This window comes from Sciurus carolinensis, chromosome 3 (genome assembly GCF_902686445.1).
Source record: "Sciurus carolinensis chromosome 3, mSciCar1.2, whole genome shotgun sequence".
Lineage (NCBI taxonomy): Eukaryota > Metazoa > Chordata > Mammalia > Rodentia > Sciuridae > Sciurus > Sciurus carolinensis.
In genome coordinates this window covers 99,851,889-99,875,962 of record NC_062215.1, presented here as the reverse complement: position 1 = coordinate 99,875,962, position 24,074 = coordinate 99,851,889, and the positions used below count along the sequence as shown (strand labels likewise).

Here is a 24,074-nt window from a genome sequence, read left to right as displayed (position 1 = left end):
GATTTGACGATGAAATAAAATCCTTCCATGAAAAACAAAAGCTAAAAGCATTTACAAATAGAAAGCTGGCACTACAGAACATTCTCAGCAAAATCTTCCATGAGGAAGAGATGAAAAACAAGGATGTAAGTCAGCATAGGGGGGAACTATTCTAAAGGAATAGTCAATCGAAAGAGAAACCAAGTCAAGTTAAAAACCAAAAATAAGCCAAAAAAAAACAGGAACACAAGTCATATCTCAATAATAACCCTGAATGTTAATGGCCTAAACTCATCGATCAAAAGACATAGACTGGCAGATTGGATTAAAAAGAAAGACTCAACAATATACTGCCTTCAAGAGACTCATCTCATAGAAAAAGATACCCACCGACTAAAGGTGAAAGAATGGGAAAAAACATTCCAGGCACATGGATGGACTCAGTAAAAAAGTGGGGGTATCCGTCCTCATATCAGATAATGTGGACTTCAAGCCAAAATTAGTTAGAAGGTATAAAGAAGGACATTTCATACTGCTTAAGGGAAGCATAAATCAGCAAGACATAACAATCATAAATACTTATGCCCCAAACAATGGCTCATCCATGTATATCAAACAAATCCTTCTCAATTCCAGGAACCAAAAGACCACAACCCAATAATACTAGGTGGCTTTAACACATCTCTCTCACCACTAGACAAATCTTCCAAACAAAAATTGAACAAAGAAATCATAGATCTCAATAACACAATCGATAATTAAACTTAACAGACATATATAGAATATTCCATCCATCAACCAGCTAATACACTTTCTTCTTAGCAGCACATGGATCCTTCTCTAAAATAGACCATATGCTATGCCACAAAGCTACTCTTAGCAAATGCAAAGAGATAGAGATATTACCTTGTATTCTATCAGATCATAATGGAATGAAATTAGAAATCAATGATAAAATAAAAAGCAGAAAATACTCTAAAACCTGGAGACTAAATAATACGCTATTGAGTGATGCATGGATAACAGAAGACATCACGGGGGAGATTAAAAAAATTCTTAGACGTAAACAAGAACAAAGATACAACATATCAAAATCTCTGGGATGCTATGAAAGCAGTATTAGGAGAAAAACTCATTGCATGGAGCGCATTTAAGAAAAGAAGGAAAAGTCAACAAATAAACGACCTAACATTACAGCTCAAAGTCCTAGAAAAAGAACAGATCAACATCAAAAGTAGCAGAAGACAGGAAATAATTAAAATCAGAGCTAAAATCACTGAAATTGAAACAAAAGAAACAATTGAAAAATTGACAAAGAGTTGGTTCTTTAAAAAAATAAACAAAATTGACAAACCCTTAGCCACACTAATGAAGAGAAAGAGAGAGAAAAGTCAAATTACTAAAATTCGGGATGAGAAAGGAAATATCACGACAGACACTTTTGAAGTACAAAACATAATTAGAAGCTACTTTGAAAATATACACTCCAACAAAATATACAGTCTCAAAGACATCGATAGGTTTCTAGAGACATATGATTCACTAAAACTCAATGTGGAGGACATACAGAATTTAAATAGATCAATTTCAAGCAATGAAATAGAAGAAGTCATCAAAAACCCACCAACAAAGAAAAATGCGGGACCAGATGGATTCTCAGCCAAGTTCTACAAGACCTTCAAATAAGAGCTCATTCCAATATTCCTCAAAGTATTCCATAAAATACAAGAGGAGGGGACCCTTGCAAACTCATTGTATGAAACTAACATCATCCTGATACCAAAACCAAACAAAGACACATCGAGGGAAGAAAATTTCTGAACAATATCCCTAATGAACATATACGCAAAAATTCTTAACAAAATTTTAGCAAATCACATACAAAAACATATTTAAAAGATAGTGCACCATGATCAAGTGGGTTTCATCCCAAGGATGCAAGGTTGGTAACACATTCAGAAATCAATAAATGTAATTCACCACATCAACAGACTTAAAGTTAAGAATTACATGATTATTTCAATAGGATGCAGAAAAAGCATTTTATAAAATGCAGTATCCCTTCATGCTCAAAACACTAGAAAAAATAGGCATAGCAGGAGCATTCCTCAACATTGTAAAGGCTAACTATGCTAAGCCCACGGTCAACATCATTTTAAATGGAGAAAAACTGAAAGCATTCCCCCTAAAAACTGGAACAAGGCAGGGATGCCCCCTTTCACCACTTCAAATCAACATCATCCTTGAAACTCTAGCCAGAGCAATTAGACAGACCAAAGAAATTAAAGGGATAAGAATAGGAAAAGAAGAACTCAAACTATCTCTTTTTGCAGATGACATGATTTTATATTTTAGAGGAACCAAAATATTCCATCAGAAAACTTCTAGAACTCATAAATGAATTCAGTAAAGTAGCAGGATATAAAATCAATGCTCATAAATATAATGCATTTTTATTTATAAGTGATGAATCCTCTGAAAGAGAAATTAGGAAAACTACCCCATTTACAATAGCCTCAAAAAAAATTACTTGGGAATCAATCTAATGAAAGAGGTGAAAGACTTCTACAATGAGAACTACAGAACGCCAAAGAAAGAAATTAAAGAAAACCTTAGAAGATGGAAAGATCTCCCATGTTCTTGGATAGGCAGAATTAATATTGTCAAAATGGCCAAACTACCAAAAGCACTATACAAATTCAATGCAATTCCAATTAAAATCCTAATGATGTACCTCATAGAAATAGAGCAAGCAATCATGAAATTCATTTGGAAGAATAAGAGACCCAGAATAGCTAAAGAAATCCTTAGTAGGAAGAGTGATGCAGTGGGTATCGCAATACCAGACCTTAAACTCTACTATAGAGCAATAGTTAAAAAAAAAAAAAAAGGCATGGTATTTGCATCAAGATAGACAGGTAGATCAATGGTACAGAATAGAGGACACAGAGACAAAACCACGTAAATACAGTTTTCTCATACTAGACAAAGGTGCCAAAAACATACAATAGAGAAAAGATAGCCTCTTCAACAAATGGGGCTGGGAAAACTGAAAATCCAGATGCTGCAAAATGAAACTAAACCCCTATCTCACCCTGCACAAAACTCAACTCAAAATGGATCAAGGACCTCGGAGTTAGACCAGAGACCCTGCATCTTATAGAAGAAAAAGTAGGTCCAAATCTTCATCACGTTGGCTTAGGACTAGACTTCCTTAACATGACTCCCAAAGCACAAGAAATAAAAGCAGGAATCAATAATTGGAATAGATTTAAACTAAAAAGCTTTTTCTCAGCAAAGGAAACAATCAATAGTGTGAAGACAGAGCCTATAGAGTGGGAGAAAATCTTCGCCACACACACTTCAGATAGAGCACGAATCTCCAGGATCTATAAGGAACTCAAAAAATTTTACACCAAGAATATAAATAACCCAATCAATAAATAGGCTAATGAAATGAACAGACACTTCACAGAAGATCTACACGCAGTCAACAGATACATGAAAAAATGTTCAACATCTCTAGTAATAAGAGAAATGCAAATCAAAACTACCCTAAGATTCTATCTCCCCCCAATTGGAATGGCGATTATCAAAAATACAAGCAACAATTAGGTGTTGGCAAGGATCTGGGGAAAAAGGTACACTCATACATTGCTGGTGGGGTTGCAAATTCGTTCAGCCACTCTGGAAAGAGGTCTGGAGATTCCTTAGAAAACTTGGAATGGAACCACCATTTGACCCAGCTATCCCACTCCTTGGCCTATACCCAAAGGACTTAAAATCAGCATACTGCAGAGGTACAGCCACGTCAATGTTCATAGCTGCTCAATTCATAATAGCTAGATTGTGGAACCAACCTAGATGCCCTTCAATTGGTGAAAGGATAAAGATACTGTGGTGTATATGCACAATGGAATAATACTCAGCCATAAAGAAGAATAATATTATGGCATTTGCAGATAAATGGATGCAGTTAGAGAATATCATGCTAAGTGAGATAAGCCAATCTCAAAAAACCATAGGCCAAATGATCTCTCTGATAAGTGGATGATGACACATAACTGGGGTTGAGTGGGAGGTGAGAATGGAGGAAAGATGGATTGTATAGTGGGGTGGGGGGAAGGAAAAGTAATAGAATGATACAAACATCATTATCCTATGTACATGTATGATTACGCAAATGGTGTGACTCTACTCGTGTACAACCAAAGGAACAACAGTTGTACCCCATTTGTGTATAATGAATAAAAATAAACAAATTTTTAAAAAGTCAATGCAATCCCCATCAAAATACCAATGATGTACTTCACAGAATCAGAAAAAGAAATTCTTAAATTCATTTGGAAGAGTAAGAGACTGAGAATAGCTAAAGCCATACTGAACGAGAAAAGAGATGCAGGAGGCATCATAATAAGTCATCTGATATTATTCTACAGAGCTATAGTAACAAAAACAGCATGGTGTTGGCATCGAAATAAACTTGAAGACCAATGGAACAAAGCAGAAGACATAAAGACAAACCCGCACACTTATAGTCACCTGGTAATTGACAAAGGTGCAAAAAATATATATATCTTAGTGAAAAGACAGCCTTTAAGCAAATGATACTGTGAAAATTGAATAGCTATATGTAGAAAAATGAAACCAGTTTCCTATTTTTTCACCCTGCACAAAACTCAAATCATAATGGATCAAAGACTAAGGATTGGAACAGAAACTTTACAATTATTAGAAGAAAACCTAGGGTCAGCATTCCATCATATTGGTGTTGGCACTGACTTCCATAACAAGACTCCCAAAGCAGGAGAAATAAAAGAATCAATAAGTGAGATGCCATCAAATTAAAAGATTTATGCACAGCAAAGGAAACAAGAGCATGAAGAGAGGGCTCACAGAATGGGAGAAAATCTTGACCAGTTACTCGTCCAGTAGGGGATTAATATGTAGAATATAGAAAAACAAAAAACTTAACACTCCAGAAACAATAACCTAATCAATAAATGGGAGAAAGAACTAAACAGATACTTCTCAAAAGAATAAATACAAATAGTCAACAAAATATGAAAAAATGTTCAACATCTCTAGCAATCAGGAAAACGCAAATCAAAACTACACTAAGATTTCATCACACTCCAGTCAGAATTGTAATGATCAAGAATACAAACAATTAATGTTGGCAAGGATGTGGGGGAAAAGGTACACTTGCACATTGTTGGTAAGACTGCAGACTAGTACAACCATTCTGGAAAGTAGTATGAAAAAAACTGGGAATAGAAACACCATGTGACCCAGCTATCCCACTCGTTGGTATTTTCCCAAAAGATCTAGAATTGTCATGTTATAGTGAAACAGACATCTGAATGTTTACAGTTGCATAATCACAATAGATAAATTATGGCATAAACCCAAATGCCTATCAATAGATGAATGGATTAAGAGATTGTGGTCTGCATATATAAAATGAAGTTCTACTCAGCCATAAGTGCCCCTGGGTGCCTGGTAACAAAAAACAAAACAAAACAAAAATCATCTACTATATCATTTTAAGAAGCAGTAATTATTCATTGGTTTGTTTATTGTTTATTCATTGGCAGTTAACATGCTGGCAATAAAGATAAACAGATGAAAATACTTTAAAAAAAGAATGAAATTATGGCATTTGCTAGTATATGGATGGAAATGGAGAATATCATGCTAGGTGAAATATGCCAAACTCAGAAACTCAAAGGGCAAATGTTTCTTTCACATGAGGAAGCTAGAGTAAAATAAGGAAAGAGGGTGGGAAGGAAAAGATAACATAAAGAACCAATCAAATATACATTAATGGACAAGCAAAAGGAAGTCTAGTAGAGGAAGGAGAATGGGGGGGGTAAAGGGAAAAGGGGGAGGTAAAAAGAGGGGGATCATGAACTGAAATCAAATTCCACGAATATATGAGTTTGTCCGGATGAACCCAATTACTAAGTATGACTATAAAGATCTAATAATAAAACTAAATAAATAACTATGAAAACACACAAAATATAAGTAAGCATGGTTAGTTCCCATTTGTCTAACTTTATAAATAATGCAAGCCTTTCTTGTGTCACAGTCAGGATTCTGTGCAAATTGGAATAAACCACATTAGTAAATATTTGACAAATTCATCCATATCATTCAACACATAAGCTACCTCTTAAAAATTACTTTGCTTTGCTACAATTTTCTACATTGAAACTTTAATGAAAGAAGACAATTCCTTCCAACTGGTGTTCTGGAGCACTCTGTTCTACAATATGGGGTTGCATATGTTTGATGGTCAAACAAGTTTGGGAAATGTTGAGTTTATATTCTTTTCCCCAGGAGTTCTGAGAAGTGTTTTTTACATAAGGGCATGGTGAGTTTTCAAGAGAGAGGAATAGGAAGAATGTGTGTGGATGTGCATGCATGTGATTATTTTAATTTCCCAAATTTACTTAGCACCTGGTATTTTCTCCCTGTTCTCATGATACAGCTTTTAGAAGACTGTTCTATGAACTACCAATTTGGGAAACACTATGGGAAGAAAGAAAGAAGAAATTCAGCCAGGAGCTCAAAACAAATGAGAGCTAAATTTACTGTTCAATTCTAGGAATGGGTCCTTGTAAGTCTCTCAGGCCCATTCTTCAAAAAGATATTAATATGCCCTGCCCAAAATTCTGTAGTTTTGAATCCTGGTACTGGGTCACTCTCTTGCCTCTATTTGTTTGTTACTTGCATCTGACTCTGTCCAGTTTCTGCCTCACCCAGTTGCATTCCTTACTCATTTCAATCTATTCTTGCATTTCAGTTTTGATTCCAGGCTCAGGTTCAGCTTACAGCCTTCTCAGTAACGATTCTGCCCATCTGACCTGGAACTTTGTTCTTTCTAGCTATACAAAGAAACCTATGAATTCATTTGGTGAGTTATTCTTTTTCTACACCAAGAGGACAAACAAAAATATAGAGTAGCTCTTTAGCATATTTGCTTTATCTCATCTGAGACTTGTGACATAATCTGTCATTTCTATTTTATAATTTTCTGCAATGTGTAAAGAAAAGCAAATCAGATTCTTCAAGTACATATATGATTCTCTACCTAAAAGCAGTCACCTGTGCAAATACTTTAACTTATTTAATGCTTTCCTTTTGGAGTTTTGTTTTTCAAACAGCAGTATTAAAGAAAGAAACAGTTTTCCACACTAGGAGAACATGGCTTCTTGAATTCAAAAAGCGCTTTTGTTTGAAGAGATGCTCTGTACCAATCTGATATATGATTAACCTATCTTGATGAACAGACTTGTAATGCAGACTCTAAATGATAATTTATTTTTTAACAAATTTAACGGTGTTCCCTCTAAATTAGGAAAGGTCAACTAATTAATAATTGTGCCTTACTAGGTTAGATTTCTAAGTTTACTAGATTACTATGATCCTAAAGATATTGGAAAATAATGTAATTTCCCTCATAAGTAATGAGAGGGAAATTTATAATGATTCTTATCTGACTTGATCTATAATTAAAAAGTAAAACATCAATTACTGCACTTAACTGGAAAATTAAAACATAACTTTTAAATTTTGTTCATTTAAAAATATTTTCAACAATATTTTCATGCCAGCCTTAAAAATGATTGTATAGACTGTAAGAGACCTTGCAAAATAATGGCAATAAATATGGTGCACCCTGTAATTCTTGCATGCAGAACCAGAATGTTTCTGAGGTTTCACAGTAAATATCAGCAGTGTAGCACATTCTACCTTGATTTTCAATATCTAGGTCACATGAACTACTTTGAATACTGTGAACTGGAAAAAAAAAAGCAGAAAGATTGCTGTAGAGCCACTAAGAAATCATAACATTTAAATTATGAAGAAAATTTCTATTCAACATAAAAGACAGTGCTCTGCAAATGAACGTATCATCTAGTAAGTAAACTGTCATTTTGAGGAGTATTATTTACTTAATAAAATGTCTTTTGCTTTCATGGCTCCCTTTAATATGCATATGTATGCACACTGAACTGTTAGGAGTAAATAAAAATAATATGTGCTGAAAATAAATGTATTGTTAATAAAGGTATATGCAATTTTGGGAAATAATCTGCTGTAGTTAGCAATCAGAAACTATAGTTTTGATTTATAATAAAGGTAAATGCATATGATAATAATGATGTCTAAAATTACAATCTTTTTTATTTATGTGAAAGCAACAATATATTTTAATTATGAAAAATGCACATCACTTTGGCAATTTTAATTGTTACACAGTTACATATATAGTTACAGATATTGCATATAGTAATATCACATAGTTACAGATATTTGGAAGCTGGAATGGTCTTTTCTACTTTTGTTATTTTCCTTGAAATCTACTGAATATATTTAATGAATGGATTTAAAATTTGTCTTTATCCTTTCTCTAAATTTATATGTGAAGGATAATAATGTTTCTCATCAAAACAAATGTTCCTAATAATCTATTTTAAAGCTTCTTTTTGTTTGTTTGTTTGTTTTGGTACTAGGGAGTGAACTCAGAGGTGCTTAACCACTGAGCCACATTCCCAGTCCTTTATAATATTTCATTTACAGACAGGGTCTTGCTGAGATGCTTAGGGCTTCACTAAGTTGCTGAGACTGGCTTTGAACTTGCCATCCTCCTGCCTCAACCTGCTGAGCTACTGGGATTATAGGCATGTGCCACCGGGTCCAGTTATTCTATTATAAAATTTTTAATATATAATTTTTATATACATGTAATTATTCTTATAGAAAATAGAAATGAAAACAACTTGTCGAAGTGCAGTTTTCTTAATCCATTTGAAAACACTACAGAGCATCACATATATGCCAATACAACAATAATAATGTAATTTCCCTCATAAGTAATGAGAGGGAAATTTATAATGATTCTTATCTGACTTGATCTATAATTAAAAAGTAAAACATCAATTACTGCACTTAACTGGAAAATTAAAACATAACTTTTAAATTTTGTTCATTTAAAAATATTTTCAACAATATTTTCATGCCAGCCTTAAAAATGATTGTATAGACTGTAAGAGACCTTGCAAAATAATGGCAATAAATATGGTGCACCCTGTAATTCTTGCATGCAGAACCAGAATGTTTCTGAGGTTTCACAGTAAATATCAGTAAGTTACATTTAAATGACTAGAATTTGTTGAGATAGAACTTTCATGAAGAGATTATCCACTTTTACCAAAAAGATTTATAGAACTAAATAGAAAAAATGAAAGCTTCTGTAATGGCACTAAAACTTACACATATCCTTTAATCAAGTACACAAAGGAGCTGCTTAAGACACAAGAAAGGAATGACACTTTTTAAATGTATGTTCTATTAGTTGGCAGCAGTTTCCTTTATAAAAATTTAAAAAATTTTTGTTTGTTCTTATTAGTCATACATGACATAGAATATATTTAAATGTATTATACATATATGGAGTATAACTTCCCATTCTTCTGGTTGTACATGATGTAGATTATATTGGTTGTGTAGGTGCCCTTCAACAGACAAAAGGATACAGAAAATGTGGTACATTATACACAATGGAATATGACTCAGCCATAAAGAGAAATTAAATTATGGCATTTGCCAGTAAATGGATGGAACTGGAGATTCATGGTAAGTGAAATAAGTCAATCCCCAAAATCCAAAAACTGAATGTTCTCTCTGATATACTGATGCTAATTCACAATAAGGGGTGAGGAGTTGGGAAGAATAGAAGTACTTATGGATTAGACAAAGCAGAATGAAGGGAAGGGAGGAGGAATGGGAATAGGAAAGATAGTAGAATAAATTGGACATTACTTTCCTAACAGCAGATCCCTTTCAAATCACCAAAACTTTCATACAGATACAAATTGGGGAACTTGGATTAGGGAATTTACTATAGTTATGGAGATAGTCCAGAGGTGATTTAAAACATGGGATAGTAGAAGAGGAGAAAAATGAATATCAAATATTTTATTTCATTTTAATTATCACTGCCACCCTATGTGCTAGTATTTTGATCCCTAATTCTGTTAACTAATTGTAAAGAAAGACTATAAGCTTCTAGAGGACTGGGGACATAGCTCAGTGGTAGACTGCTTGCCTAGCATGTGAGAGGTCCTGAGTTGGGTCTCCAGTATTGACTGACTAACTAATTTCTAGGAGCCCAAGGCTAGTTTAAAGCTTTTTTTTTTTTAACTATTACATTCAAAATAACATTTATATTAAAAAATAAGAAATGGGTTGGAATTCAATGACAGATGGAAAACTGTTAGAGAAGATAGAGATTAAATTATTTCTTAAGAAAGTCACTTGAGCTTTGGCCTAGGAACAATTATATTTCATTTTAATAGGAGAAAGTATTTAGCTTGTTCCTAGATGACAGTGTTACTTTAAATATTAATTTACATATTTGTTTATCTCTAAGGATATACTATTCATGTTATTATTCTAATAAATAGTTTCATTATTTATGTCTTGTGCTGTTTTATAAGCATTACATAATTAAATGCAGGAAAATCCAGTATGTTGGTTTATGTTACCATAATTCAAACTGTATTTAGAGTGATCTTGGCAAAATGCCATTCCATATGGTCATTTTTCTGCTTACAAACATACAATGATCTTTACTTAAAGATGGCAGGTATAACACACATTTTTATTTCTTTTAGGACCCATTAAAATGATAGTACAGGACTGAAAGATAAGACTACAACAGATAGAAGATAGACCATCAACAGATGAAAGATTTCAGTAAATTAATGTAAGCTGGAAAACAGAGTGAGAACTGCTGAAATGGGCCCAGGAAGCCTCATCCTAGAGTAGTCAGGACCCATCAATCTGTAGGACCACAGAGATGGGTAGGAACTCAGAGGTGCAGGTAAGAGAAGAGAGACTGGGAGTGAGAGGCAGGGCTGAACATGGGGAAATTAACTGAATGTTTGCATAAGAAGCAAAAAAAAAAAAAAAAAAAAAAAAACCATATATACACATCTTAATCAAAGGGTTCATCTTGGGAGAAATCAATCCTATAGCAAAGAATAGCTTTGGGCTTTAGCATTGAGGTTACTAAAACAGCTAGTTTCCCAGCCCAAGTAAAGCTGACTTTGAATTTTAGAAGAGGGTGAATGATTTTTAACCTAGAATCCCATAGTAACTAGAATTAAGAATCAAGCAGTTAGATGGGTATCAATTGCTTCTCCTCAGAGTATTCTTTAAAGGTAGTGCTCTTTCTACAACTTTTAATGTTATAAAAAGGAATTAGGAGACCCAGTATAAAAAGTCGGTTTTTAGTGTCTCATAAAGCAGGCAGTCCAACATAACACCTTTTAAATGTGTTTTCTCCGTCTCTACAGACTGCCTATCTCTACCCTTTCTCCAGTAAGGCCCTGCCCTGGGGCGTGTACCTTCTGATATTAGAAACTGGATACATTTTTTCCTGCGAATAAAATACATTTCAAACATTTCAAGTTTTTTAAAAATTGATTACACCTATACTCTTTCCTAGGAAGTTGCGAAGGGATATGGTTCATTAAACTATGTAAATGTAGAAAAGAAAAAAACGTAGACTGCAGTAGTTTGCTAACCAGGGCAGCAGGGAAGGGAAGCCTCAGGATGACAATTTGTGAAGTCAAAGGCTGTTACACACTGGAAGACCAGTTCTCAGGAAAAAGAGAGGGGAAAAAAAAATATGCACCAGAATGTTTCATATGATGGCGAGTTGTAAAGAACTGGGAGTATGTTAAAGAAAAATATTGCATAAGCAACAAAAGGCAATGAGAAATTTTAAGAAAACTAAAAAATTGCATAAGTAAGGGAAAATAACCAAAGAATACTTGGAATTGTAATTAATCATAATTAACATAATATTTAGTGTCAGTTGAGAAAATGGCACCCTTTAACTTACTAAGAATATGATAATGATGGGGAAGATAATATTAAAAAAATTAGACTATTTTAATCATTCCTCTAATTATTACAGTCCAGTAGATGGAGAGTCACAATCAATTGAAAAATTAAGTAAAATAAAACATAATTCGTATTAACAATAAGACGAAGAAAAACATAATGAAAGAGTAGAGTGAGATTCCTAGGTAGAGGTGTTTCTCTTTAGAGTAAGATGGCTAGGGAAGCACTACTCAGCAGCTGCCATAGGGATCAAGAACATAAAGAAGGGAGGAAGAAAGGGAGAACTTAAATGACAAGGCCATCTGGGCAAATTTATGCTGAAGGGAACAGCAAATACAAAGTAAAATATAATTACTTAATTGTGGTTATAAAAATAGATATAAATGACATCAATTTTAGACATACAAAAATAAAAAGGAACTGAGGACAGAATCATGGAGAGAGAAAAGCTAAGAGAAGGTGGGTATATTAATGTCCTCACCTGATAGAAGGGAAAAATCACAAATAGCATCTATAGTTAACAGAACAAAAAAATAATGGTATTAGTTTATATTTTACAGTTATAACAGAAAATTTTTAAAAAGATAAAAATAAATGGAGAAAGATAGGGAAAGAAGTTAAAGGCAAAGTGAGGTGAGCAAATGTGTAATGCCTCCCTTATTTATGTGTGTGTGTTGTATGTGTATATTAATACAGGCTGTCTAAAAGTGATAAATAAAAATATAAGGTGGATGTTCACAGTGGTAGGACACTTGCTTAGCATGCACAAAGCCCTGGGTTCGATCCCCAGTACCCAAATAAAACAGTAAAAGCAAATTGCTTTTATGTGGATTAATGGAGATAAATATTGAAGGAAGAGTGAAAAGAGGAGTGAGGCTTAAATGTGAAAAGCTAGGCAAGTAATTATTGATTTTAAGCACGTACACATATTATTTTGGTTTAAGCACACACACCTACTCAAACACAGCTCTCAGAGGTTTTCCAGCACTCTTGGGATGAAGGTCAGAACACCAAACAGGGTCTACAGGACACTGTTTGTCTCACGAGACTCACCTCAGACTGCCCTCCCCTACACTATCTGATGTAGCTACATCGGTCTCCTTTTAATTCCAGGAGCAAGCCAACTCCTGAAAGCTTCTCTATTTGGGGTTCCCTTTATATGAAATGTTTTTGGTTCAATTTCCCCCATCCACAGGGCACAGTTCCTATGACTCACAATATACTTAGAAGCCCATGAAAATGTTTTAATTTCTTTTAAAATACCAAGAAAAAAAGGACATTTAGGTCAAAGAAAATGTTTTAATGGATAATATAACATTCATCTTTATATCACGGTAGTCACAAAATATACTTAGTTTTTTTTGTTTTTTTTTTTTTTTTAATGTTGAAGGGGCCCATGAAAATCACAACGTGGCATTTGCCCACCTTACTCCCTGGAGCCACTGTGCCTTGTGAAATCCTACTCAACTCTCAGTTTTCAGCTAAAATGACTGCTTCTGGGATTGTTTGACTGATTCTCCTAGATGAGGTCCCCTGATAGATGCATTCCAAACATCTTGTGTGATGGCAGTGGAAAAAGTGATTGTGTAACTTTGTGTTTAATGAATTAGGAACTATGTCTACCTTATTTATAATTACATCTTTAGAGTGAAGCATGATGCCTTCTATGGAGTGATGTGAGACTCAAAAGGACTGAGAATTTTCCACTGTGGTTTTCCCATGTCCTTGTCTCCAGTATTTCTTCCTAACCTTCACTTCTTGTACATGATTTTAAATGCTATGACTTCCTCCTCCTTTCTTGACAAAATCCACATTGCCCCCCAAATGGCTTCAAGTCTGCAAGAATAATTCCTCCTCTTGCAAAAACTATCCCTAAACAACTCTACTTCAAACTGAACTTGGCTGATCTTTCTGTTAAAGGATATTCTATCTTCCTCCAAATCTGAATACACTTATAAAGTCTTCATATCCAGCATTTTTGGAATAAAGGTTTATGTGTTCTGACTCTGACTGACTTTCTTCCATAGTGGGCATTCAGTGAAAGAACAGAATCAATGACTGCTTCATGAATTACAGGCCTGGTGCCTTTGAAGAATTAAGAAGTGTATGAGGGGTAGGGATGTTACTCAGTGGTAGAATACTTGCCTAGCACACACAAAGCCTTGGGTTCAGTCCCCAGCACTGGAAAAAAAAAAATTCTTTTGGAGAAGTCTTGCACATTTAAAGATACTAAGCAATAGCTAACATGAGAGTAGCAAATAATCCTAAAAAGGATTTAAATCTAAATAGATTCAATTGTTTTTATGTAAGCTAATGGAAGGGGATCCTGGTATAGACATTCCAACAGTCCAAAGAATAATGTTTGATACACAGTAGAACCTCAATAAATATTTGTGGACTATATGGAACTAATATTATTTCAAACTGTGAGTCTCAATAACAGGAAGAAAGTAAGTAAAAATAACAGTGTGCTGTACTGCTGCTTAACTTTTAGTTATTTTTAGTTTAATTTATTCTAAAAGTTAAGTGGAAATAGAAAAGATATGGTTTATGCTTTATCAAGGAAAATAGAATAATTGATTTCAAAGGATTAAGAAAAATGGTTTTAGTAGAAATAAAGCTCTATTCTTAATTCTAGGTTTCTATATGTGGGATACACTTTCAGTTCAGTTTCTGATCCTAGATTTATCATATACTATTTTGTTGGGAGAAATCCTAGTTCTTGGCTTGCAGAAGTTAATGTCTCAAGTGTGTAAACTTGCAGGGAGGAGCATTCTGCCTCTCCTACCTAGGAAAGTAAACAACTGCCCCAAGTTGACTTAGTGTTACCAAGGGAACTGGTGGTCTGATCCCCCGTGGCACATTGTGATTGGGTAAGGAACTTATAAAATGTATACCTGTTCCCACAATATACAAGTTTGCAGGCTGCTCACCACAAACCTGCTTCCACCCAACTCCCAGAGTCTGGGGGTCTTTACTCTGTGGCCCTTACCTGCGCCTGAGTTAGCCTGGCACCCCTACACTATTTAATCTCTTATTTAGTCTCTTATTGACTTAGTTTCCTCTTTCCATAAAAGGGGATAATAATAGCATTATGAGTTAGAATGTGAGTCAGAATAGTGCTAGCTTATGGTAAACACTATTTAAAATCTAGTTGTTCATCATATTATTGGATGATTACTTCTATTCTATTATTATTATCATCATTATTATTCCACAAAATAGGTGCATTAAGTAAATATGTTTTGTTTGCTAATTCCCTATGTTTTACTATTTATTATGTAAAGATGTCCTTAAAAGGAATGGGTACAGTTCCTATAACTTTAAGGCACAACATCTTCACTAGTGAAAGTTGCTATAACAACAAAATGAAAATGAGGTTTGAATAACTGAAAATACATAATTAACCATAAATTCAAGACTTCAGGGCCTTCAAAATATCTACACTAATCAGTTCATAATTTTACCAGATGAGGCTAGAAGAATATTTTAGTAAGAAACAATGTTATCAGAATTTTCTCAACTATAAATTTCCCATGAAATTCTAATAAAAATGAGAGATGAAATTTATTCTTTTAATAAAATCTTACCTTACTCTCTTGAATAGATGTTCAACACAATTGAGTTGAACACAATTTTCAATAGTGATTACTTTTGTGGGGTTACAATTTCTGTAAAAAATTATTTCTGCAGATAAATAAAAATATAGGTACAGAAAAAGTAAAAATAAAGTAACAGTAAATGAAAAATCTGTGGAGCCTTTTCATTTTGGTAAATATTTATTTTACCATTAAAAACTTGACTCCTGAAAGGACCCTTGGGATAAAGTGACAGACTCAGGTCTGATTCTCCCTGGTATTTCAATCAATACTCCACAATCTAAGGACCACCTTTTGAGGATAAATGACTGACTAGCAGCACTATTATCCTGTAGCGTTCCTGGGGCCTATAATCTCAACTAATCATTATTCACAATCCCTTGGAAAAGCCTCAAGCTAAAATTGTGATTGCTATGTAGAACTAAACTTGTAAATTCATTTTGAACACACTTTCATTTGGTTTCAAGACTTCATGTTTTGTTTAATTCATGTGTACCTTTAGATACCAATTGTAGTAAGCATTAAAACCTAGGGCAGAAATCTGTTTTGAATGGAGTTTTTTTTTTTCACCAACTTATTTATAAAAAAGATATTCTAATAGCAAAAATGGGTCAAGATTATATGCATAATATGTGTATCCATATATATAAGCATCTTAAAGAATGCATGGAAAACAGTGATAATTCAAAATAAATTTAGAATTTTGTCATATAGTTATCATCAGTCAGTTTTTATTTCAAAATCCAAAATAATTTTGATATATTCAAAAGTGAATGTGGTCAGCAAATACAAGAAGATAGAGACGCTACCTTGTATTCTATCAGATCATAATGGATTGAAGTTAGAAATAAATGAAAGAGTAAAAAACAGAAACTACTCCAACACCTGGAGATTAAACAATATGCTTTTATATGATGAATGGATAACAAAAGATATTAGGAAGGAAATTAAAAAATTCTTAGAGGTAAACGAGAACAAAGAAACATCATATCAAAATCTCTGGGACACTATGAAAGCAGTACTTAGAGGAAGATTTATTTCATGGAGCACATTTAATGAAAGAAGTAAAACTCAAAAAATAAACGACCTAACACTACAGCTCAAAGCCCTAGAAAAAGAAGAACAGACCAACACCAAAAGCAGTAGAAGACAGGAAATAGTTAAACTCAGAGCTGAAACCAACGAAATTGAAACAAAATAAACAATACAAAAAATTGACAAAATAAATAGTTGGTTCTTCGAAAAAATTAACAAAATTGATAAACCTTTAGCCACACTAACAAAGAGAAGACGAGAGCAAACCCAAATTACTAAAATTTGGAATGAACAAGGAAATACCAAAACAGACACGACTGAAATACAAAACATAATTAGAAGCTATTTTGAAAATCTATACTCCAACAAAATAGAAAATTTCGAAGACATCAACAGGTTTCTAGAGACATATGAATTGCCTAAACTGAACGAGGAGGACATACACAATTTAAATAGACCAATTTCAAGTAATGAAATAGAAGAAGTCATCAAAAGCCTACCAACAAAGAAAAGTCCAGGACCAGATGGGTTCTCAGCTGAGTTCTACAAAACATTTAAAGAAGAGCTCATTCCAATACTTCTCAAAGTATTCCAAAAAATAGAAGAGGAGGGAATCCTCCCAAACTCATTCTATGAAGCCAATATTACCCTGATACCTAAACCAGACAGAGACACATCAAGGAAAGAAAATTTCAGACCAATATCCTTAACATCGACGCAAACATTCTCAACAAAATTTTAGCAAATCGCATACAAAAACATATTAAAAAGATAGTGCACCATGATCAAGTGGGTTTTATCCCAGGGATGCAAGGTTGGTTCAACATCAGGAAATCAATAAATGTACTTCACCATATCAATAGACTTAAAGTCAAGAATCATATGATTATTTCAATAGATGCAGAAAAAGCATTTGATAAAATACAGCATCCCTTCATGCTCAAAACACTAGAAAAAATAGGGATAGTGGGAACATTCCTTAACATTGTAAAGGCCATCTATGCTAAGCCCATGGCTAATATTATTCTAAATGGTGAAAAACTGAAAGCATTCCCTCTAAAAACTGGAACAAGGCAGGGATGCCCTCTTTCACCACTTCTATTCAATATCGTCCTTGAAACTCTAGCCAGAGCAATTAGACAGCCCAAAGAAATTAAAGGGATACGAATAGGAAAAGAAGAACTCAAACTATCCCTATTTGCTGATGATATGATTGTATACTTAGAGGAACCAGGAAATTCCACCAGAAAACTTTTAGATCTCATAAGTGAATTCAGTAAAGTAGCGGGATATAAGATCAATGCACATAAATCTAAGGCATTTCTATACATAAGCGATGAATCTTCAGAAAGAGAAATTAGGAAAACTACCCCATTCACAATAGCATCGAAAAAAATAAAATACTTGGGAATCAATCTCACAAAAGAGGTGAAAGACCTCTACAATGAGAACTACAGAACACTAAAGAAAGAAATTAAAGAAAACCTCAGAAGATGGAAAGATCTCCCATGTTCTTGGATAGGAAGAATTAATATCGTCAAAATGGCCATGCTACCAAAAGTGCTATACAGATTCAATGCAATTCCAATTAAAATCCCAATGATGTACCTTACAGAAATAGAGCAAGCAATTATGAAATTCATCTGGAAGAATAAAAAACCCAGAATAGCTAAAGCAATCCTTGGCAGAAAGAGTGAAGCAGGGGGTATCGCAATACCAGATCTTCAACTCTACTACAAAGCAATAGTAACAAAAACGGCATGGTATTGGTACCAAAATAGAAAGGTGGATCAATGGTACAGAATAGAGGACACGGATACAAACCCAAATAAATACAATTTTCTCATACTAGACAAAGGGTCCAAATATATGCAATGGAGAAAAGATAGCCTGTACAACAAATGGTGCTGGGAGAATTGGAAATCCATATGCAACAGAATGAAACTAAACCCATATCTCTCACCATGCACGAAACTAAACTCAAAATGGATTAAGGATCTCGGAATCAGACCAGAGACCTTGCATCTTATAGAAGAAAAAGTAGGTCCAGAGCTTCAACATGTCGGATTAGGACCAGACTTCCTCAACAGGACTCCAATAGCACAAGAAATAAAAGCAAGAATTAATAACTGGGATAGGTTCAAACTAAAAAGCTTTCTCTCAGCAAAGGAAACTATCAGCAATGCGAAGAAAGAGCCTACAGAGTGGGAGAAAATCTTTGCCAATCATACTTCAGATAGAGCACTAATCTCCAGAATCTATAAAGAACTCAAAAAACTCTACACCAAGAATGCAAATAATCCAATCGACAAACAGGCTAAGGAAATGAATAGACACTTCACAGAAGAAGATCTACAAGCAATCAAGAAACATCGAAAAATGTTCAACATCTCTAGTAATAAGAGAAATGCAAATCAAAACCACCGTAAGATTCCATCTCACCCCAATTAGAATGGCGATTATCAAGAATACAAGCAACAACAGGTGTTGGCGAGGATGTGGGGAGAAAGGTACACTCATACATTGCTGGTGGGGCTGCAAATTAGTGCAGCCACTCTGGAAAGCAGTATGGAGACTCCTTAGAAAACTTGGAATGGAACCACCATTTGACCCAGCTATCCCACTCCTTGGCCTATACCCAAAGGATTTAAAATCAGCATATTACAGAGATACAGCCACATCAATGTTCATAACTGCTCAGTTCACAATAGCCAGATTGTGGAACCAACCTAGATGTCCTTCAATTGATGAATGGATAAAGAAAATGTGGTATATATATACAATGGAATATTAGTCTGCCATAAAGAATGATAAGATTATGGCATTTGCAGGCAAATGGATGACATTGGAGAATATCATGCTAAGTGAGATAAGCCAATCTCAAAAAACCAAAGGAAGAATGATATCGCTGATAAGTGGATGAGGACACATACTGTGGGGTGGGAAGAGTTAGTGTTAGGGTTAGAGTTAGGTTTAGGGAGGGGGGCAAGAATGGAGGAAGGAAGGACTGTATAGAGGGAAAAGAGGGGTGGGGGGGTGGGGGGAAAGGGAAAAAAATAACAGAATGAATCAAACATTACCCTATGTAAATTTATGATTACACAAATGGTATGCCTTTACGCCATGTACTAATAGAGAAACGACATGTATCCCATTTGTGTACAATAATAAAAAAAATAAAGAAGAAAAAAAAAAAAACAAAAAACAAACAAACAAAAAAAAACTTCCAGGAAACCAAACTTAAGAAGGTCTTGAGGCAGCTATGTAAACAATTAGACTAAACCTAATGAGTTCAGTCTTATTGTTTTGTAAGCAAGAACAATCTTTCCTTGAGACCATTTTTGACCAAAGGTGTAGGGATTACTGAAGAGAAGTTTTGTATTTCTATGGAAAATTATTCATTGATTATAATAAGCCTTTGGGGTTTTCCAAATCTAGGACTGTTCTTTGTCTTCAAATTATTTTGAAAGTCTTGTTACATCTTTCAGGTTCAGTTATAACTTCCCCAGTTGGAAAACCACTTTTGCATCCTTTTGCAATTTAACTCAATATTCCCTTAATACCTATAAATCTTTGCTTCTCTTTTTCTTTGAATTGGTTGTAACATTTCAAGTTTCTTCATTGAGTGAGTAAAATATAATATTTAACAATTGTTCCTTTTTGTAAAAAAAAAAAAAAAAAAAAAGTGAATGTGGGGATGCACTGGTCCCTGCAAACCAGGAGATAGAGTCAAATCATGTCACAGATTAGATTTTTCACTTCTTCTTACATAGGAAATAATAGAATGGCAGTAAAAAATACTATTTATTGCCATCTTATCATGCTAAAACTTTCCATTCTTGCTTTATTTCTAGGATTGACCATTGCAATCCTCTTCCTTTTCTTCTGGTTACTGTGTCTGCTTCAGTTGAAAATGAAACACCATTTCTTACTGATTATCACATTTAAGAATTCCCTTTTTCAAACCAAAATATTACCTCAAAACTGTTAGGATGGATATTATAAAAAAAGACAAAAGATAAGTGCTGGTGATGGTATGTACATTGCTAGTGTGAATGTAAATAAGCACATCTGTGAGGAAAAACAGCATGGAAGTTCTACTGTTCAACTGGCAAACACAGTTAATGACAATGTTTTGTGTATTCAAAAATTGCTCAGAAAATAGATTCAAAATGCTTTTACCATAAAAAATTATGTGAAATGATGGGCATGGTAATTAGCTTGATTTGCTTATTTCATGATAAGCATATCAAAACATCCTGTTGTCCACAGAAAATATATACAATTTTTACTTGTCAACTATTTACCTACAAAGCTAGTGCAATCTTTCAAGGATAGTGAGTAAAAGTGAGATACTTATGTGGATTGCCTGGGTTAGAGTCAGATTTGTTAACTCTATAAAGGGATAGTATTTCTAATCTCTAGTACATATTATGAAGATTAATAAGACAAATGATTTGAAGTAATAGGTCATTTCACACATAGTAAGCACTAAGTAGCTTTGTTATCATTGTCAATGGTAACTTTTTAGAACATTTTATTTCTCAAATGTCTTCAAAGAATATTAGAAAAAGTATTTGTGTGGTTTTGGAACAATCTGAGTTCAATTCTTTGCTCTTTTGTTTTCTCAATAATAAAACAAAAGGATTTGACTTTATCGCCCCAAAGATTTCTCTTAACTATAAAAACATACATGATTTTACATAACTATGACTAAGATTCCAGACTTATTGTCCCTCTCTGCTTTTTATATGGAATGCCAATTCTACTTCTAGTGGAGACTATCTTTATTTTTATATCCTCTTTAAATTTAAGAACTATATTGATGATATTCTGTACTTTTTCTAGAATTATCAGTCATGGGATATTTTCCTAATCTCCTATGACAAGCTACTACATTTATTATCAACCCCTAGAGAAAACTTTGAGAAGGTAATGTCTTCTGAACTGACACCTTAAAACTAACCCAGATATTAATCACTTATAATAACATTTTATATTCTATCTGATTAAAGGATTTAAAAAAACAACAACTGTTATGTTTCTGGAGAAGGCATGTTTCTTGAGTCCATGGTGGTATAGCAGTATAATTTACAATTTAGGATAGTCCCTTCTGATCTTAGAAAAATGAAATTTCATATAATGGTGTAAAGACAAGTTATAGCTTCTAATAAGACAACTTTAGTAAAAAAGGAAACTAAAGCCTTTTGTATAGGTTAAACTTTCTGCTTATAATAAGTGAGAGATAGCACATTATTTTGTTTACAAGTTATTTAGTATAGTTAAATTCTTATAGAAATCATTTAAAAATAGTAAATTAAATTACATTAATATTAGTTAATGCTGATGTTTTATGTAATATTGTAAGTATGTCATAGTTTAAGTAGGTGATTTCAGTCAGATATGCCATGGTAGATATAAAATGTGGGTTAGGTAAAATTACATCTAGAGTCATTGTATACACTGAAATATTAACAAATCAAATGATATGTCTGGAATTTGATTTAAAATAAGACTGGAAGTATAAATAAAGTAAGATTATCCATGAGTTGTTAATTATTGATGCCAAATTGAGAGTTCATTATTACCTTATATGGAAAAAATAAAGAATATGAAATAAAAATCCATCAAAATAAACTATAAAATGAAAAATATTTAAAGGCATAATTGTAATACATGATTTATTGATTTAATATTTTAATATAATTCCTGATTCATATCAATAAAAGAAAATCAAAGACCCTAATGAAAATTGGGCATGGAGTAGAAATTGAGATATTCATAAAAAGATTCAAAGTTCAAATAAAAATAGAAAAAGATGTCCATCTTACTTGTAATCACACAACTGAATATTAAAATGCCAAAACTTTTATCAGATTTATTTTAAAAACAAAAACAGCTAATACCAAATGTTTACAAACTGTTGAGAAAGTGGAACTCTCAGAAATCTCTTATTCTGTTGGCAGGAATGTAAATTGTTACAGCCTTTCATTTACTCTTTGGTGCAACAATTCAATTTTTATGAATATATCATAAACTATCATTTTCAAGTATTCAGTGGAATGTTGACAGATATTTGTTTATATATATGTCTAAATTTAATTTTAAATGTAAATTTATACAATGACATTTTAAAGAATATTTTCCCTGTAAAATTTTTCCTTTTGCTGTTTTTAAAAAATAGATTTTATTTTTCAGGATAGTTTCAGGTTCATGGTAAAACTGAGTGGAAAGTATAAAAATTTTCCACATACTACTTCCTCCAAACTGCCTCTCCCATTACCAACATCCTGAAAACATGTTATTTTAAGAAAGGATTCTGTGGTCAAATGATTTTGATTTCTAAGACCTTGGTCTACTACTGTACATTGATATACATATAAATAAGATAGTGAATAATAACATTCCCTTATGTTATATGACATGGAACCCTTTCATCACAGAGCAATCTTAGGAATTCTGTAACACTTATTTTTGGAAATTGTCTTAAACCATCAGACAGATGAGTACAAAAATGTATGTAAAAAAAGGTTCACTGAAATTTATGTTAACTACAGGGGAAATTCGGAAACACTCCAAATATTCAAAAATAGAAAAGTGGTTACCTGATTTATGTTATATCCTTAAACAGGAATATTATATAATCATTAAAAATGACATGCATGGCATTTATTGACATGAAAATGTCACAATAAATTTTAAGTGACAGAAGCAGGGTAGCCAAAGAGCATTTATATCCTATGGTTTCTAGTCATAATTATATAGATTCATGTTATACAGAATACAAATATCAATATACTGAGAAAAGCATACTAGAAAATATAAAGAGTAGTAGCTCAAGATGGTAGGATTACCATATTTTTCTGTATTATCTTCTTTTTTAACATTAAGCATGTAATAATTTTGTAAAAAATAATTTTTAGAGATAACGTGTTTAAGCATCTTAACCAGAGATATCTGGCATTTTTCAACTATAGGTACCAGAAACTTTTCATGTTTATTAAAAAATTAAGTCACAGATAAGAAAACTATAATTGTATGAACAACCAATGGAGAAAAAAACAAGAATCTTACCTTCTGGAGAGAAAGTGATGAAAACATAACAAGTGTTGTGAGATCCAGCAGCGTAATAGAGGCAGTAATCTCCAGATGCTTTATGCCTTTATGAGCATCAATAAAGGAGTCCCTCTTCTCTCTGTAACACAAACAACATAGGTACACACATTTATTTAAAGATTTTCAAAATATTTTATACAACATTATAAACTAACATATTGGTAATTTTTTCATTTGTAAACATCAATAAGTTTCTAGCAAAGAACCAGAGAGAATTAGAATATTAGTATTTTTATCCTTCAAAGTACTATGATTAACTGCTAGAGTAATTTTTGTTTTTCTGCCACTGTACTAGATTCTCTGTATCTCCTTTAATCCTCCTAATATCTTTGTCATTCAGTACTTATTCGACAATATTTACGAGGTACTTACTTTATACCAAGCACTGTGTAAGACACCAGAGATATGATAGTAATCACA

At 33.2% G+C, this 24,074-nt stretch overlaps 1 protein-coding gene across 4 annotated transcripts in view; it reads right to left on the bottom strand.

Annotated features, from left to right (window-relative positions):
- The window catches only part of Mbd5 (methyl-CpG binding domain protein 5), a 481,517-nt gene that overhangs the window by 161,113 nt on the left and 296,330 nt on the right, over positions 1–24,074 (bottom strand). For all 4 annotated transcript variants that reach the window (XM_047547386.1, XM_047547387.1, XM_047547389.1 and 1 more), the window contains exon 3: positions 23,613–23,733. The gene's annotated coding sequence lies outside the window, so the exon portion shown is untranslated. The remainder of the gene's footprint in view (positions 1–23,612; positions 23,734–24,074) is intronic.